We start from the raw sequence: 17,729 nt of genomic DNA, 5'->3' as shown, positions 1-17,729 counted from the left end.
ACCGCAACGAAGAGCAGCCCCTGCTCGCCACAACTAGAGAAAGCCCACGCACAGCAACGAACACCCAATGCAGCCAAAAATAAATAAATTAATTTAAAAAAAAAAGAGAACTGGATGCAGATGGTTTGTGGACAATATTTGAGAAACATCACTCAGATCCCCTGAAATTCTACACAAAGTCTTGCAAGAATGTGCAGTTTTTTGCAGAAAGACCATACTTTTAAGATTCTCTTTGATGCCCCCAAACCCAAAAAAGTTTAAGCATTGCTGTTCTCTGTCTGCATTCCTTCCAAGAATAATTGAGATTCCATTCATTAATTAAGGTCAAAAGCACAGCTAATTATTGTTGTAGTGACTTCAATACTTTGTAAAACTCATCAGTGTTACAGACTGGAAAGCACTGGCTGAATTTTCAGTCCACTACTTAGCGCATTGCCAAGGCGAACAGCAGTGCATTAGTACTTCAGTGCACTGAATAGAAATCGAGTGGCTTGATACACTAACGCAAGTGTAAATCAACTATACTTCAATTAAAAAAAAGATCCAGTGGCTTGAAAAAGTTCATGTGGATCCATTGGCACCTACCAGTGATGTTGACCAAGCCTATAGTTAAATTTTATTCAGTTGAAAAAAACGTGCATATGTTGTCATTCAGTGGTATCTTTATATAATAATGCCACATAAATAGTGCTGAAGTCCAACTAGAAAAGTTAATGCAGGTATTTTGACAACCTTGTACTTTTATTCAACATTTTAGTAACTTTATGGTGTAAGCCAGCCTTTCTCAAATTTATTTAACCTTTCAACCTTTTAAAAATTGTTTTTGTCTTTATAAAACACGAGAGGAGTTCATGAGTTGTGATTTGGATTAAACTAGACAGCAAAATATGATTTCAGATTAATTGCTGGAAGGAATTAAATTTGGATTCATACATTGCCTTTAAACCTTGTTATACATTAAGAAGTTAGAGCAGTTACTTTTTTATTTTAGTGACTATAAAAAGTATAAAGTATTTTTAAAAGATACATCACATAGACCAGCACAAACCAGTAGCCAAGTTAGTATTTGTTATATGAATAACAACATATAGCATGGCAATTGTTAGTTATTTAAGCAGACTGTATACCAATTTGCATATCAAATGTTTCTTATTAATAGATCAGTCATCTCTGATATTTTTAGGTGTGGCACACTATTTCTTCAAAATAATAGCAAGGCCATCCGTAACACTTACTGTGTCCCAGACCTTGTCCTAAGCATTTTCTTGTTGTTAGTTCATTTAAACCTGGCAACAACCCTATGAGGGAAGTAGTATTATCACTCCCGTTTTACAGATGAGAAAACTGATACACGCAGTTAAGTAGCTGTGCACAGCTAATGAATAGCCAAGCAATGATTAGAAACCATCAGTCTGGCACTAGAATCTTATCCTTTTGACTACTCTCACAGGACAAACTATTACAGAAAAACAATCACATAAGCAATTATATCAATATACTGTACAATAAAATATCAAATGAAATATGCATGATACCTCTTGTTTAACAGGCAAAGATTTTGCATCATTCTTTGATATCCTTGAACTAATATTTCTATTTCACTTCTCCCACATAATTTTATCTTAATGTAAAACAATTTGCATACTTCAAAATCTTTGATTATTCAATTATACTCTGTAACAAAATATGTATATAAATTTAATTTTCTGGGCTAATAAAGCTCTAAATTAAAATATCCTATCATTCTAGTTCAAAATTTATCAATATAACAAAAATTTATAATTCTTAAACATAAAAAATCAAATTGTGCTATAAATGCATTTCTCAATGACAGATAAAGCTAAGATTCACCTTATTCACTCTTATGGATAAATATTACTCATTGCAAGAATCAGACAGGTTCAACATTAATTCATACATTTCCTTTGTTGTTATAGACGTAAACGCTGAGAAACTGTATTTACGTAAATAAGTAGATGAGAATGGAAGGAATTTTGTTACAGCATTATAGTTTTTTCCAAGTCAAATTTTAAAAAAATCACTGTGTTCTAAACATTAAAAATTAGACTGGTGTCCAACATATGAAAAACTCACTGTTAGAAGTTAGCATTAACTTCCAACTGTTTTTCATGGACTTTCTATTCTCTTCTACGTATTTGTGTTTCCCTTTCCAGTCAATTATGAGACTCTCGTCATTACAGATTTAGAGGATATTTTGATTTCCGTCAAGGGCCAAGTCCCTCACTTACTCTCATTCTCATAAAAAAAATTTTTTGGCTCTTATTTACCTTTCCCAATCATTTTTATATCAACTTGTCAATTTTGTAAAAATCTGGGTTGGGATGTTTACTGAAGTGCACTGCATTTTAGATGAATTTGGGCATATTTGATATTGTTCCAATACTGACTCTTCCCACCCAGGAACTCAGAAAGTCTCTCCACCTCTGCAAGCCTTGTTTCATGTCCCACAATGAAGTTTCATAGTTTTTGTTTCATGGGTTTCGCATATTTTTTTCTGAATTTAAGATACATATATTTTGACTACTTCAAAGGCATTCTTCCTTCCTTCCTTCCTTTTTCTTTTTTTCCTCTTGCCATCCCAAATAGATTGCAAACCCTTGTGGGATTGGAAATGGACTGCCTTATAACCTCCTAAGTGCCTAGGACAAAGCTGTGCTGGAACGGTTAAGGAAAGAAATACTTGTTGAAGAAATCAATGAATGAAGTCCTGATTCATAAACTAGAAACGCGACAGGAATAATCTGGGAGAGATTCTTGGAAAGGATTCAAAAGAATTATAGTTCCTTAAAACTGGATGATAGTGTGGCTTGATTCTACCGCATGGCAGATTTGACAAGCCGTTTGATTTTTTTTTTTAACTAAAGAGACAAAATGACCTGGATATTGGACAGAGTCTCCCAGTGTGGATTCACTCAGAGACGCAGAAGACATAAATATTTGCTTCTCATTTCCTAAGGCTTTGAGAAAAATGCTCAAGTTTTTCCACCTGTGAGGGTTCCAGAAACATTATTTTCACTGAACATTAAGGATCATTTAAAATTTTCTTGTAAGAAGGATGTCTGGGGAGTTCCCTGGGGGCCTAGTGGTGAGGATTTGGCACTTTCACTGCCGTGGCCCTGGGTTCAACCCCTGGTCGGCGAGCTGAGGTCCCGTAAGCCGCATGGACTTGGGGTCTCCTTCCTCCTCGAGGCCACTTTGGAACTCCTCCCCTCCTCCCATCCCCAGCTTTGAATCTCACGTCATCAGATACACCACCTCCTGTGCCTCACTGCCCTTTGCCCTTATTTCTCAGAGATTTTAGCAGCTGGCGCCCTGTCCTCGTCTCCAGGAAAAGTCCTGTCATGATTCTAAGTCATTTCAATATCCGTTTGGCTCGGGCTTCAGCTTTCCAGCCCTCAGCCCCTTGACTTCCTTTCTTCCTAGGCTTTTGCCTGGGTCAGTCATGCACCGTGAGATCACACCCTAGAGCTTGACCTCATACTCTCAATGGCCAGCATGCTCTGGTACCACCACTGCCACCCTCGGCGCCTCTGGTCCCTGACACCCTGTTCCTGTGCTGAGGTCTGCAGCCCCTCGACCCACCACCTCTCGGTCACGGCTCAGCCCCCGGACCCCCTCTCTCCTCCTTACCTAGCATACTTTCCTTGGTCAATTACTATTTCACTCCCTTGCAGAGAGTTCTAATTATCCACCTGCCCTATCCATCCTCCTTCCTTCCAAGATGCTGGAATTATAGCTGAGCACACAGCTGGCCATATACACGACATTTCCTGGGCTTCCTTGATTTAAATGTGGCCGTAGGACTAACCTTTTACCAACGGAATAAGAGCCTAAGTGATGTGCGACCCCTGCAGGCTGGGCCCTTAAAAGAAGCGCAGTGCTTTCTCCTCATGCGTTCTTTCCCCTCCTGATAACGGGTAAAGATGTGCCTGCTTCCCAGTACCCACGATTCAGATGGGAACAAAGCCCTATCACGAAAGACAAACGAGAGAGAAAGCCCCTCCCTCTGCCCCTTAAAGGATCCTCTGAAGCTGAGACCCAGTAACCTGGAACGGTCACTTCGGTCTGTGGCTTGAAATAGACATAAAATCTGCTTTAAGTCTCAGAATTAACGTTGGATTGCTTCGTTACAGCAGCCTAGCTTGACTCTAAAGAATACAGCTCTCGGGGCTTCCCTAGTGGCGCACTGGTTGAGAGTCCGCCTGCCGATGAGGGGGACGCGGGTTCGAGCCCCGGTCCGGGAAGATCCCACATGCCGCGGAGCGGCTGGGCCCGTGAGCCATGGCCGCTGAGCCTGCGCGTCCGGAGCCTGTGCTCCGCAGCGGGAGAGGCCGCAACAGTGAGAGGCCCGCGTACCGCAAAAAAAAAAAAAAAAAAGAATACAGCTTTCAACGCCCTTGGTTCTCTCCCGTCTGAATACTCCCCTGGCAAGACCACAAGCCTGGTTGAAACTCCACCTCTCCCTCCCCTGAACTCATCCATGGTTTCTGGCCAGAGAAAAACTCTTGCCGATCAGGCTCACTTTAATTTCTGGACACTGAACTCCCAGTAGGCTTTGAACGCTGCCTGAGAATCACACCATCCCTCCCCCTCGCCCGGCCTCCGGGACAAACCATCCTCCTGGCCCAGACCTCCCACAGGGCATCCCCAGCCTCACGCTTGGCTGGTGACCCTGCGTTCTATTTCCCTGAGGGAACTGAAAGCTCCAGGATTTCAAGGCGCGCCTGTCTCCTATGTCCAGAGCCTCTCGCACCCGTGCCCACCTCCTGTTACTGTGGGCGACCGGTCCGTTCTTCCACGTTTGCACCAGATCTCAAAACTTCTTCTCTATGCAGAAACTTTACCCTAGCCATTCTCCCTTCTCTCCGGCACCATCGCATTTTCTCTCTCTGCTTCACCTTCCCCATAGCATACAAATGTTCCTTCATTTCTCCCACCTTGAAAAAAATCTAAAAAGCCTTTCAAGCGCCCTTTCCTTATGGCTATCCCTTCAGCACTGCTGCTGCTTTTTTATATGTCTTGAATTTAGCTTTTGTCTTAAATTATTTTGAAAAACTTCAAGCATACACAAAGGTAGAAAGACATATATCATTACCCAGTTTCAAAGACTGTAAACATTTTGTCAATCTTATTTCATGCACCTGCCTTCCCTAAATCTGGAGTATCTTAAACCAAATCCCAGACGTCGTATCATTCACCTGTAAATCATCCACTGTACATCTCTAACACATAGTGACTCTAAAAAATGCCAGTCACAATACCAATATCATGCAACAAATCTACAATAAATACATGATCAGGGTTTAAATTTTCTAGTTTGTCTCAAAAACATCTTTCTTTTATAATAGATTGACTCAACTCAGGCACTCAACATATTGTATTTAGAGGTGGTTTTTCGTCTCTAACCGTTTCGCCCCCTCCCCTCTTTTCATGCCATTTATGTTTTCTGGTTTTTTATACAAAGCTCATTTTCCCCGTGGAAGTCCCCACGTTCTGGATTCGGCTTACTGCATCCTCATGACTTTTCCAGCATGTTCCTGTCTCTCCTATATTTCCTGTAAATTGATAGTAATAGCTTTTTTTCCCCCATTTTTAAAAATCAAAGTTGATTTACAATGTTGTGTTAGTTTCAGGTGTACAGAGAAGTGATTCAGTTATATACATATAGAATACATATAATATATATATTTTTCATATTCATTTCCATTATGGTTTATTACAGGATATTGAATATAGTTCCCTGCACTATACTGTAGGTCCTTGTTGGTTATCTATTTCATATACAGTAGTGTGTGCATGTTAACCCCAAACTCCTAATTTATCCCTCCCCCCCTTTCCCCTTTGGCAACCACAGGTCTGTTCTCTATGCCTGTGAGTCTGTTTCTGTTTCTTAGACAAGTTCATTCGTGTCCTATTTTAGATTCCTCATATAAGTGTGATATCACATGGTATTTATCTTTCTCTGGCTGACTTCACTTAGTGTGCTCATCTCCAGGTCCATCCATGTTGCTGCAAGTGGCATTATTTCATTCTTTTTCTGGATGAGCGGTAGTAACATCTTGGGGCTTGATTCTCTGCTTTCTGGAACCCACCTCGGTCTCGCATTCGCCCTCCCACCATCTAAGACTGTGTGTGGTCAGGCTCCTTGATGACCCACATCCCTACGACAGACGGAATGGCCTGTTCTCAGGCCCCTCTTCCCGCTCCAACGGCAGTGTGGGAACTTGTCACTGTGCCCCCTGGGTGACCTCCTTTGTCTGGCTCGCAGGACTCCATCCTTGGGTTCTGCACTTAGCCTCGCTTGTTGCTCCTTCCCCGTCTGTTCTGTGGCTCCTCTGACCACTCCTACCTCTACGTGTTGGTGCACTGGAGGATGCTTTTCCATTTCCCTTCTCTACATGCACTAACTAACTTGATGCTCTCATCCAGCCAGTTCTCAGGCTTTGCTGACCATTTTATATGTGCTGACTTCCTAATTTTAGAGCTTCGGCCCGGGTCCCTCCCGCAAACCCCAAATTCCTATAGCCAGCTGTTGAGCTGGTATTTCCATTTGCGTGTCTAACGAGCACCTCCATGTGGTCCTGCCTGTGACTGGACACCTGAGCTCCTTCCCAGTCTGCTCCCCCTTAGACTCCTTCATCACAGTTCATGGAAGGTCACCCTTACAGTTTTTCAGGTCAGAAATCTCAGAGTCATTCTAGACTCTTTCTCTCAACCCCAGATAGAATCTGTCATCAATCCGAGTGACTACTTTCACAACACACCCACAATCTGGATATCTCCCACCACCTCTACTGCTGTCATCTTGATGCCACCCTTTGTCATCTCGTGCCTCACCCCATCGCTCCTAACTGCTCCATCTCGCTCCCTGTTCTTAGCACAGCAGTTAGGGTGAGCTTTCAAAAGTGCAGGTCACCACCTCACTCCGGTAAGCATGGCCACCATCACAAAGTCTACAAACAGCAGATGCTGGAGAGGGTGTGGAGAAAAGGGAACGTCCTTCCTCCTGCACTGCTGGTGGGAATGTAAATTGGTGCAGCCAATACGGAGAACAGTATGGAGGTTCCTTAAAAAACTAAAAATAGAGTTACCATATGATCCAGCAATCCCACTGCTGGGCATATATCTGGACAAAACTGTAATTCAAAAAGATACATGCACCCCAGTGTTCACAGCAGCACTACTTGCAATAAGCAAGATATAGAAGCAACCTAAGTATCCATCAACAGAAGAATGGATAAAAAAGATGTGGTACATATATACAATGGAATGTTAGCCATAAAAAAGAATGAAATAATGTCATTTGCAGCAATATGGATGGACCTAGAGATTATCATACTAAGTAAGTCACACGAAGAGAAATATCATATCACTTATATGTGGAATCTAAAAAAATGATACAAATGAACTTATTTACAAAACAGAAATAGACCCACAAGCATAGATAACAATCTTATGGTTACCAAAGGGGAAGGGGGAGAGGGATAAACTGGGAATTTGGGATTAACAGATACACACCACTATATATAAAATAAATAAACAACAAGGACCTACTCTACAGCACAGGGAACTATGCTCAATACCTTGTAATAACCTATAAAAGAAAAGAATCTGAAAAATAATATATATGTATATATTCAGATGTGTATACATATGTGTGTATGTGTGTTTCTGTCCTGCTCCCCCAAAACAACTCTGCCATCTCCCGCATGGTCTCCCCCTTGCTCTCCCGACTCTGGCCACACTAGCCCTCCTGCTGTCCCACCACCCGCCTGCCTCTCCCTCCCCGTCCCTCTTCCTACCACCCCCACCCCCCTCCACTCATCTTAGCTTTAGGTGCTCTGCCTGGGCTGGTCTTCCCACTGCATCAGCGCAGCTAACTCCCTCACTTCCTTCAGACTTTGCCTTTCCATCGAATCCTTTCCTGACTACCCTCTTCAGACTTCCATTCCCGTAGAAGTAGAATTGGTGGGTCAAAGAGCATAAGCATTTGAGTTTTCCTAAATCCTAAATTTGACCAAATTACTGTCACCAGCATGAGTATACAAGTTTCCCCTAGAGCCTGGCCAATTGAGGCTGTTAACAGCTTTTGAATTCTTGACACAGTGTAGTTTAATTTGCCTTTCTTTTCTCACGTGGGTTTGAACATGAGTTTAAGAGCCATTTCTGGCAATCTGTGTATCTTCTTTGGAGAAATGTCTATTTAGGTCTTCTGCCCATTTTTGGATTGGGTTGTTTTTTTGATATTGAGCCACATGAGCTGCTTGTATATTTTGGACATTAATCCTTTGTCAGTTGCTTCATTTGAAAATATTTTCTCCCATTCTGAGGGATGTCTTTTCATCTTGTTTATGGTTTCCTTTGCTGTGCAAAAGCATTTAGGTTTCATTAGGTCCAATTTATTTATTTTTTATTTTATTTCCATTACTCCAGGAGGTGGGTCAAAAAAGATCTTGCTGTGATTTATGTCAAAGAGTGTTCTGCCTATGTTTTCCTCTAAGAGTTTTATAGTGTCTGGCCTTACACATGAAAAGATGTTCAACATCACTAATCATTAGAGAAATGCAAATCAAAACCACAATGAGGTACCTATCACCTCACACTGGTCAGAATGGCCATCATCAAAAAATCAACAAACAATAAATGCTGGAGAGGCATTTATTGGAGAAAAGGGAAGCCTCTTGCACTGTTGGTGGGAATGTAAATTGATACATCCACTGTGGAGAATAGTATGGAAGTTTCTTAAATTAACAAAAATAGAACTACCACATGACCCAGCAATCCCACTGCTGGGTATATACCCTGAGAAAACCATAATTCAAAAAGCTACATGTACCACAGTGTTCATTGCAGCACTATTTACAGTTGCCAGGACATGGAAGCAACCTAAGTGTCCATTGACAGATGAATGGATAAAGGAGATGTGGCACACATATACAATGGAATATTACTCAGCCATAAAAAGAAACGAAATTGAGTTATTTGTAGTGAGGTGGATGGACCTAGAGTCTGTCATACAGAGAGAAGTCAGTCAGAAAGAGACAAACAAATACCGTATGCTAACACATATATATGGAATCTAAGAAAACAGTACTGATGAACCTAGTGGCAGGGCAGGAATAAAGACACACATGTAGAGAACGGACTTGAGGACACAGCAGGGGATTGGGAAGCTGGGATGAAGTGAGAGTGGCATGGACATATATACACTACCAAATGTAAAATAGATAGCTGGTGGGAAGCAGCCGCATAGCACGGTGAGATCAGCTCCATGCTTTGTGACCACCTAGAGGGGTGGGATGGTGGGGTGGGATAGGGTGGGTGGGATGGAGGCTCAAGAGGGAGGGGATATGGAGATATATGTATATGTGTAGCTGATTCACTTTGCTATACAGTAGAAACTAACAACAATGTAAAGCAATTATACTTCAATAAAGATATTAAAAATAAAATACAAATGCTACTACATTAAAAATAAGGAGCCATTTATATTTCCATTTCTGAAAACTGTAAGTTCATATTCCTCAGCCACTTTTCTAAGGATGTTGGTCTTCTCATTTACTTTGTAGAAGCTCTTTGTGAGCTACAGAAATAAGTACTTGCCTGTGGTAATAGTTGGAATTGCCAACTACAAACTGGCACCTGCCATCTACCTCTACAAGGATTAAATCATGAGACGCAGCAGCTGCTGACCTTAAACACCCCCTAAAAGGAGTTCAGGCTGGAGATCAGGAATGAGGCCCTCTGTGCTCTGGGAGAAACTGGCAGAACAGGTCTTCAGATAGATATTTTCAGGAGAAGATTTTATGAACCCAGTTTCTTGTATCTTCTCATACCTAGAAAAGCACTAAAATCCTTCATGGTGACATCTGCTCCTCGAGACTAGCAGCAAACTTCTGCCAAAACGTGTGCGTGACTGCACGTCCCCCCTTCACTAGAGTCACGTACATACTGACCTCCCCGCCCCCTGCCTCTTTGGAGCAGTTTCTCAGAGCTCTCTGAAATGCTGTCTCTCAGGCTCTAGTCCTCCTTTTGCCCCAAATAAAACTTAACTCACAACTCTCACATTGTGCATTTTTTTTCAGTCTACAGAATAAAATGTTCCCAGCTTGTCATATTTGACTTTATTTATGATTTTTCTATGCAGAAGTTTTAAAAATTGGAAGTCTATTTCATTAATATTTTCTTTTATGGGTTCTGAGTATTGTGTCATACTATAAAATCCCTCTTCCATCTGAGATAACTTTTTTTCTTTTCCATTTAAATCTTTTATGCATCTGGAATTCATTTTGGTACAAGATGTGCGTTACATGTCCGACTTTATTGCTTTTTCAGATGGTCCCCCATTTGCCCCGCACCGTTTGGTGAATGCTCCATGTTTTCTCCGTTGACATGAAATGCCTCCCAGGAGATTCTTGGGCAGACTTCATGGCTTCTGAGCTGAGCTTGTGGTGACAGTGGTTCCTCTTTGTGAAACTTCTCCAGGCGGGCAGAGACCTCAAACACGCCACTGAGAGCTGCAAACAAGTCAAACCTGCACCAGTACCGGCGTATGTGAGGCCTCCAAATTGCAGCCTGGAATGATGTGAGCGCACGATTCCCATCTAGTTGGTTTCTCCACTCCACATACCGTCTCTCCAATAAAGTCAGGAGGCGATAGGGAATAGTCACATGGTTTTGGTTGTTTGTTTTGCAGACTTTACTCCGTCAACATGTGAGGAAAACCCGAACTTAATATTTGCAAAGCACTTTGAACTATGAAGAAGAAAGGTGCTATGTAATCCTCGTGTTATCTTTTAGATTCTGAGCATGTTACTGTGACATCAGCATCCTAGGCTTAATGAAGTTTTATTTCAGCTAATATAAGTTCATCCTTCTGTGTTCAACTAGCTGTGAAACCAAGCCACTGGGCGTGGATTATGAGGGCTGAAGTTTTGGGGGGTGGGGTGAAATTTTTCAGAATTCGTGATAGCATACGAGACCACTGAAGCCAGTTTACCTGCCTTCTATCTACAAGGATGCTTTTTAAACTAGGACACACATCTATTGTTCAGTGATAATTATAGTGATAATGCTGACACTAAGATACTGCAAAATCCTGCTGCACCTTTTGAATTAAGTTCTGAATCATCAAAAATAATTATAAGAAATATAAGTTAAGTTTCAAGACAATTTGGCTGTGTTCCTTAATGGTTAGGAGTTTTGTTTAAGACACAGACAAGGGTGAATTTAATCTTGATTCTTCCACCTTTTATCTGAGTAACTTTGAGCAAGTACCCCAACTTCTGTAAGCTTTAATTTCTCATATATAAAATGGTGATGATAATAGTACTTATTGTTATAGGCATTAATAAGAAAATCCATTTAAAACAAAATAAGGCACTTCCTATCTGACTGGCAAAGATCAAAAAGATCAATAACACCTCTGGAGGTGACCGTCTGGTGGAGACAGGTATACTGCTCAAGGGGGTGTATATCGATACAGCTACCACATAAAACAGTTTACAATATCTATCAATATCTATCAAATGCACACACATACCTCTACCAGCACTTCCTCTAGCTGGAATTTATTGAACAGATGTGCTTGTAAATGAGCAAATTGATAACTGTAGCAGATATTTATTGCAGTGCTGTTATAGTAAGAATAGAGTGGAAAAACCCTAAATATCCATCTATAAGCGTTTGTTCTGATGGACTCATGCAATCAAATACCATGCTGTAATAAAGAACAAGGAAATGTTTATGCCATCGAATGAGATATTACCAGGATATACTGCTAATCAGAAGAAGCAAGGTGTAGAACAGTGTGTAAAAACAGGGGAGGGAAATATATATATATATATACATATATATATATATGTATATATATTTGTTTGTATAATCACAGAAAAGCTCAAGAAAAACACTTAAGAAAATAGTAGCATTGATTTCCCCTAAAGCTGGAATTTCCTGGTGGAAATTTTTGAAGTATTTCTTTAGTGGCCAGAAAGCTTTTCATTCTATACCTTTTTCATTTTTTGATTATATTCTTTGAACATGTAAATTATTTCTTAAAAAGCAAATTGATATAAAGTATATAGAACACTGGTGACACATCAGCATGCAATACGTATTAGTGCTTATTTAAAATTTCAGTTTAATGGTAATTGATTATCTTCCACTAAAAGATATGTAGAGACTTAAAAAAATCAGCTGTTTAGAAATTAAATACTATAAATTTTATAATATACAAATAATTTTAAACAATAATATTTGCCTTACTAAATTATAAAGGCATTTCTTTTAGCCCATGCAGTCCCACAATCTGGGTCTGTTACCATTTACGTTTCTCATAAATGGTGTTAAAAGACCTGGCAACTTTATTTTACTTTCTTCAAAATCACCACCAATGCATTTATTTGAGGGGAAAAGGGTCAAATCTTATTAGGAACTTCCAACTGGATAGGACTAGAGACACTGATCTACCTAACATCTGGGTGTTCACAGCCACACAAGTAACCATATCCTGCACGTGAGGCGTCATCATGAAACCGACGAGCATTTGACAAGGGGGACACATTCTGAGCAGTCACACGGTTTCCATTCAGAAGGTGCTGCCTTATCAGAAAAGCAGTGTTGAAAAAAACGAAGACAACCTCCTAGCAAAGGCCTGGACATGACGGTGGCTCCCGAAAAGGGATCACACCCTATTTACAAAGCTGGAGAGCGAAGCTCCCAGCTGAGCTGCAGGATAAGAGGGGGGCTGACCTGAGGGCTGTGAATGGGGGCTGGGATCTGACCTCACGAGCCTTTGCTCATCCAACCTCAGGCTCCACGAGCCATTCTCTGGCCCCCTGCACGAGGCAGACTCGGGAAATCTGCAAAGCCAGGGGATCCTGCTCCACCTTCCCCAGGCCTAACAGTGACCAATGCACTGGACGCAGTCTCACTGCCACCCAGCCCCTGCTTCTGGACAGACGCATGGCACCTACGGAAACTGAAGTCCAGCTGGCCTGGAGCACATCTAGGTCTTGCTGGGCTGGTCATCTTACACGTGTCCCACGATGGTCAGGCCTCACCCACGGTGTCCTGGCCAAGACAGTGTGCTTTTTTAGGTGATTCAGGTTACTCCAGGGCAAGGTATGATCCTGATGACGCCCGGCAGAGAAGGAGGCTGGAGCTTCGGAAGAACTGGCCCTGCACACTCGGGTCCTTCCAGCAGCGGATCCGGATTCCAACACTGAGGAGTGAGGCGGCGGCCCAGCCTGCAGGTGTTCACAGCCATGAGACCGCCCACCAGCAGGAAGGGGTAGGTCAGTACGCTCACTGCCATCCCCATCACATATCTGGGGTGGCTCTGGATGGCTAGGGCCTGGCTGAACCGGGAACCTGGATTCTGGTCGTTCCCCAGCCCCCCTGGAGTGTCACCCACCAGGTAGGCACTGAGGAAGCAGGCCAGCAGGTTACAGCCCTGCAAGGAAACCACACCTTCCAGGAGGTAAGGGATCAAGCCGACAAAGAATCCCAGCAGCCCCTCTTCTGTGAAAATCTTCCCAATGGAGCTCAACTTTCCGCTGTACTTGGCCTTCCTCCCACGAACTGGACCATGCAGCGCGCTGAGATGACATGCAGCGGGTGGGCCAGCATGTGGGACATGCCTTGCATCATCATCAGGTAGGAGGTCTCCTTCACCACCGTCGTCAGAGACGTCTTCGTGCCAGGCTTGACGGAAACCTGCTCCATCTCCTCCGGAGGGAGAACCTTCTTCACGCCGCCTGGGTCATGGTGCAGAGGGCGGTGGACGCCAGCCAGGGGCTCAGGCCTCAGCACAGCACTAGCTTCCCACCCACCGCGCAGTGTCCTCGGCTTGGGTGGAGACACTCGGCGGGGAGAGGACCTTCCTCTCCGGCACGCTGGTCCCAGTGGTGGGGGGTGGGCAGCGGTTCGCGACCCCCTAGGATGAGCAGCTTCGCTAGAGCAGCGGCTGTTTGAGCACTGTCACTTCCGTGTGCAGCCCCACAGAAAGAGCCTCGGCGGCCAGCGCCATCTCCAGGCTGCCACTCTGCCCGGCTTGGTTCCGGGTCCGGTTCCACCTTTCCCAACACTGATGTCCGGTAAGTTAAAAAATCTACTAAGTGTCCGTGGACAGAGGAACGGATGAAGAGGCTGTGGCATATATACACGATGGAATATACGACCCGGCAGTAAAAAAGAACGAAATAAGGCCATTTGCAGCACCATGGATGCACCTAGAGACTGTCATACTGAGCGAAGTACATCAGACAGAGAAAGACAAATATCATATGGTATCGCTTATAAGTGGAATCTAAAACAAATGATACAAACGAATTTATTTACAAAATAGAAATAGAGCCACAGATGTAGAAAACAAGCTTATGGTTATGGAATAAGGGTGGGGAGGGATAAACTGGGAGATTGGGACTGTTATGGACACACTGTATACATAAAATAGGTAACTAATAAGGACCTGCTGTAGAGCACAGGAAACTCTACTCAATCCTTTGTAATGACCTCCATGGGAAAAGAATCTATAAAATAGTGATCTATGTATACATAAAACTGATTGACTGTGCTGTACACCTGAAACTAACACAACATTGTAAATCAACTATACTCCAATAAAAATTAATTATAAAAATAATTCTACTTAGGCAACATGACTAGAAGGAAACGTTTTCCATATACAAATGAAAATGTCTCATGAGTTAGTCTTTGAGCAATTGAAAGTTTTGGGTAGATAATATGTGTCATTCAAGCGTCTCTCAAACATTCTTAGATTTTGAATAAGGAATGAAAACACTGCACGTACTCTAGAACTAGTTATTTATAGTCGAGTTTTGCTTACAGTTCTGAGTTTGGAGCAAATCTGGATGAACTGTGAATACATGGAGAGTTCTTTTTCTATTTGACTTCATGTATTTAGACCATCAGGATGCATACTACCTTTTTCCTCAATAAACTGAGAATCTAGGGCTCATTCTTATCAGATGTTCTCCTATTAACATTCCATCTTGTTCTCCCCTATACTTTGGGAATAACAGCTTTTCTTTCACTGGTTTTTAATTTTTAATTTCTTAAACAGTTTTTAGGCCATGCTATATGTATAATATTAACAGGTGTCCGCTGGTGAAGTATGTTCTGGAATTTAAGAAGACTTAGATCAAATGGTGTCTCCCCTATAAAATTGTTAGAGATCTCCAAAGTTGAATCTCCCATTCTTTTCCCACGTCTTGAGTATTATACATGTTATTATGTATACGCATTATTATACACAAATTATACATATTATACATATATTATAATGATTTGTCTCTTTTGTAAAACAGTGAACTCTTTAAAAACAGCAAGTCTATTTCTCCTTATAACTATATGTCAGGCCTGGCAGGTATTAGGTACTCAGTTATGTCAGCTGAATAAAGACAGTTTTTCTCAGTAGATGTTATACTACTAATAGAAACACTTCAGCAAGTATTATCACTTTATCGTACCTTGAGTATTTTCCTAGATATAAAAGTAAACTGAAATGAATAGAGTCCTCATCCAGCATGTCTCAAGAATCTGAGTACAGAGGAATTCTGTTTTCCTAGATCCCATTCCAATTCAACCGTGTACTAAATAATTATGATCTAAATTCTCCATTTGAAGCCTAAAAGATTTACTTATTTATTTAAAATTTATTTATTTTTGGCTGCATCGGATCTTTGTTGATGTGTGCGGGCTATCTCTAGTTGCGGTAAGCAGGGGCTACTCTGTTGCAGTGCGCGGGCTTCTCATTGTGGTGGCTTCTCTTGTTGCGGAGCACGGGCTCTAGGTGCGTGGGCTTCAGTAGTTGTGGAACGTGGGCTCAGTAATTGTGGCTCGTGGGCTCTAGAACGCAGGCTCAGTAGTTGTGGCACACGGGCTTAGTCGCTCCGTGGCATATGGGATCTTCCTGGACCAGGGCTCAAACCCGTGTCCCCTGCATTGGCAGGAGGATTCTTAACCACTGCACCACCAGGGAAGTCCAAGATTTGTTATTTTTTAATGACCTGAACACACAGCCTCCTTCCAACAGCATGGTCCAGTGGTCACTTTTAAAGGAATACTCAAGAAGCAGCTGAACCAGCTGGCTAATGTTTTCTCAAAAGCAACAATGATAAAACTATCATCACTAATGATAAAAACAAAACTGTTTTATTGGCAGATGTTCCCAAACATCAAGATAGAGAAAGAGCAATGCTCTTGCTGACCTAGCCAGCATGTTTCACGGCCTGACAGCTCTGACAACATAGCCTTGGGACATATTCTTTAGCTTCTTCTACCTGGCTTCCTCCTCTGTGAAAAAGGATTCAAACACCAGCCTCACCGCTTTGACAGTCAAGGTTGACTGTTTTTCTTTTTGGATGATGCTTTGTAGTACAGATTTCTGGGGCAACCAGCAGAGTTCCAGGACTTAAATAGATCCATTGTTGCGATTTGAGGAAAGCCATAACCCTCTCCAAAACCTTTCTTCTTAGCAAGGTGAGATATTCCTTTCTGTGGGCAAAACTCAAGCTCATTTCTCTGCTTCACACTGGTCTGATATCCAGGGCACTCGAATGACTCTCCTATCAACAGCATAGAAATCCTTCATTTCACATTGTCACTTGTCATCTCAATGATGGAGCCACAATTCAGAGCCTGTTAAAAGCCTAGCTGATACCACATAACCGTCAGCAGGAATTGCAAAAAGAACATGATAAGCACTTAAGCCCTGGTTTCACTAAACATAGCCGTCCTTCGAATTTGAATTCTAGAAATCTATAACCCTCAATAGACAGTACTATTCTGGCCACCTGTAAAGATGACTTAACAATATGTTCCTTTGTATACTTTTTTTTTTTTTTTTTTTTGGTTTTTTTTTGCGGTACATGGGCCTCTCACCACTGTGGCCTCTCCCGTTGCGGAGCACAGGTTCCAGATGCACAGGCTCAGCGGCCATGGCTCACGGGCCCAGCCGCTCCACGGCATGTGGGATCTTCCCGGACTGGGGCACGAACCCATGTCCCCTGCATCGGCAGGCGGACTCCCAACCACTGCGCCACCAGGGAAGCCCCTGTATACTTGTTTTTGAGGGTCAATACAAGAAAAAGCCTTGGGGAGTAGTAGAGTCTGTGTTTTGGTATTGCCATCCATCGTGTTATTTAATGCTCCTCTTATGAACTAGGGGGGAACCTAGAGATGGCAGACCCATCAATGACAATTCCATCTCAGTGTGAAAGCTCCTGAACAGGAGGGAGGTGGCTTTGAGAATGTTATAAAGAGAAACGGACAGATTGTGACAATGAACATTTCTGAGGACTGGCTGCCTGCCAGACGCTTTCTGCTTCTGCAGAGTGAGAGCTTAAATATTTCTAGCCCATGATACTTTTTAAAAAATAGAGAAGGTATGACATGAGGAGAACGTAATTTGAGTGTGGGGACTTGCAGATAAGAGCTCAGTTTTGGACACAACAACTTTGGTGGGATGTGGTATAGGAAAGAGGACTCAAAACCTTCCATGTGACAACTCACCTTTTTGAACTTCAGACTGTCACCACCAGCCATCAGTGTTGATCTACAATGGTTGACATGGACGCTAGGATGCAGACGATGCTTACAAGGCATGTGAAAGCATCAGGCACACAGCAGATATTCAGCAATGTTAGTTCTTTTAATTCCCACAAATCATTCTGCCAAAGGAACTG

The 17,729-nt window shown here is 42.3% G+C and overlaps 1 pseudogene; it reads right to left on the bottom strand.

The window, feature by feature from the left end:
• Positions 1 to 13,128: 13,128 nt before the first annotated feature.
• On the bottom strand, positions 13,129 to 14,050 carry LOC136123755 (mitochondrial carrier homolog 1 pseudogene; annotated as a pseudogene).
• Positions 14,051 to 17,729: the final 3,679 nt, after the last annotated feature.

Source organism: Phocoena phocoena, chromosome 5 (genome assembly GCF_963924675.1).
Source record: "Phocoena phocoena chromosome 5, mPhoPho1.1, whole genome shotgun sequence".
In the NCBI taxonomy this organism is placed as follows: domain Eukaryota; kingdom Metazoa; phylum Chordata; class Mammalia; order Artiodactyla; family Phocoenidae; genus Phocoena; species Phocoena phocoena.
This window is presented reverse-complemented; position numbering and strand designations above follow the sequence as displayed.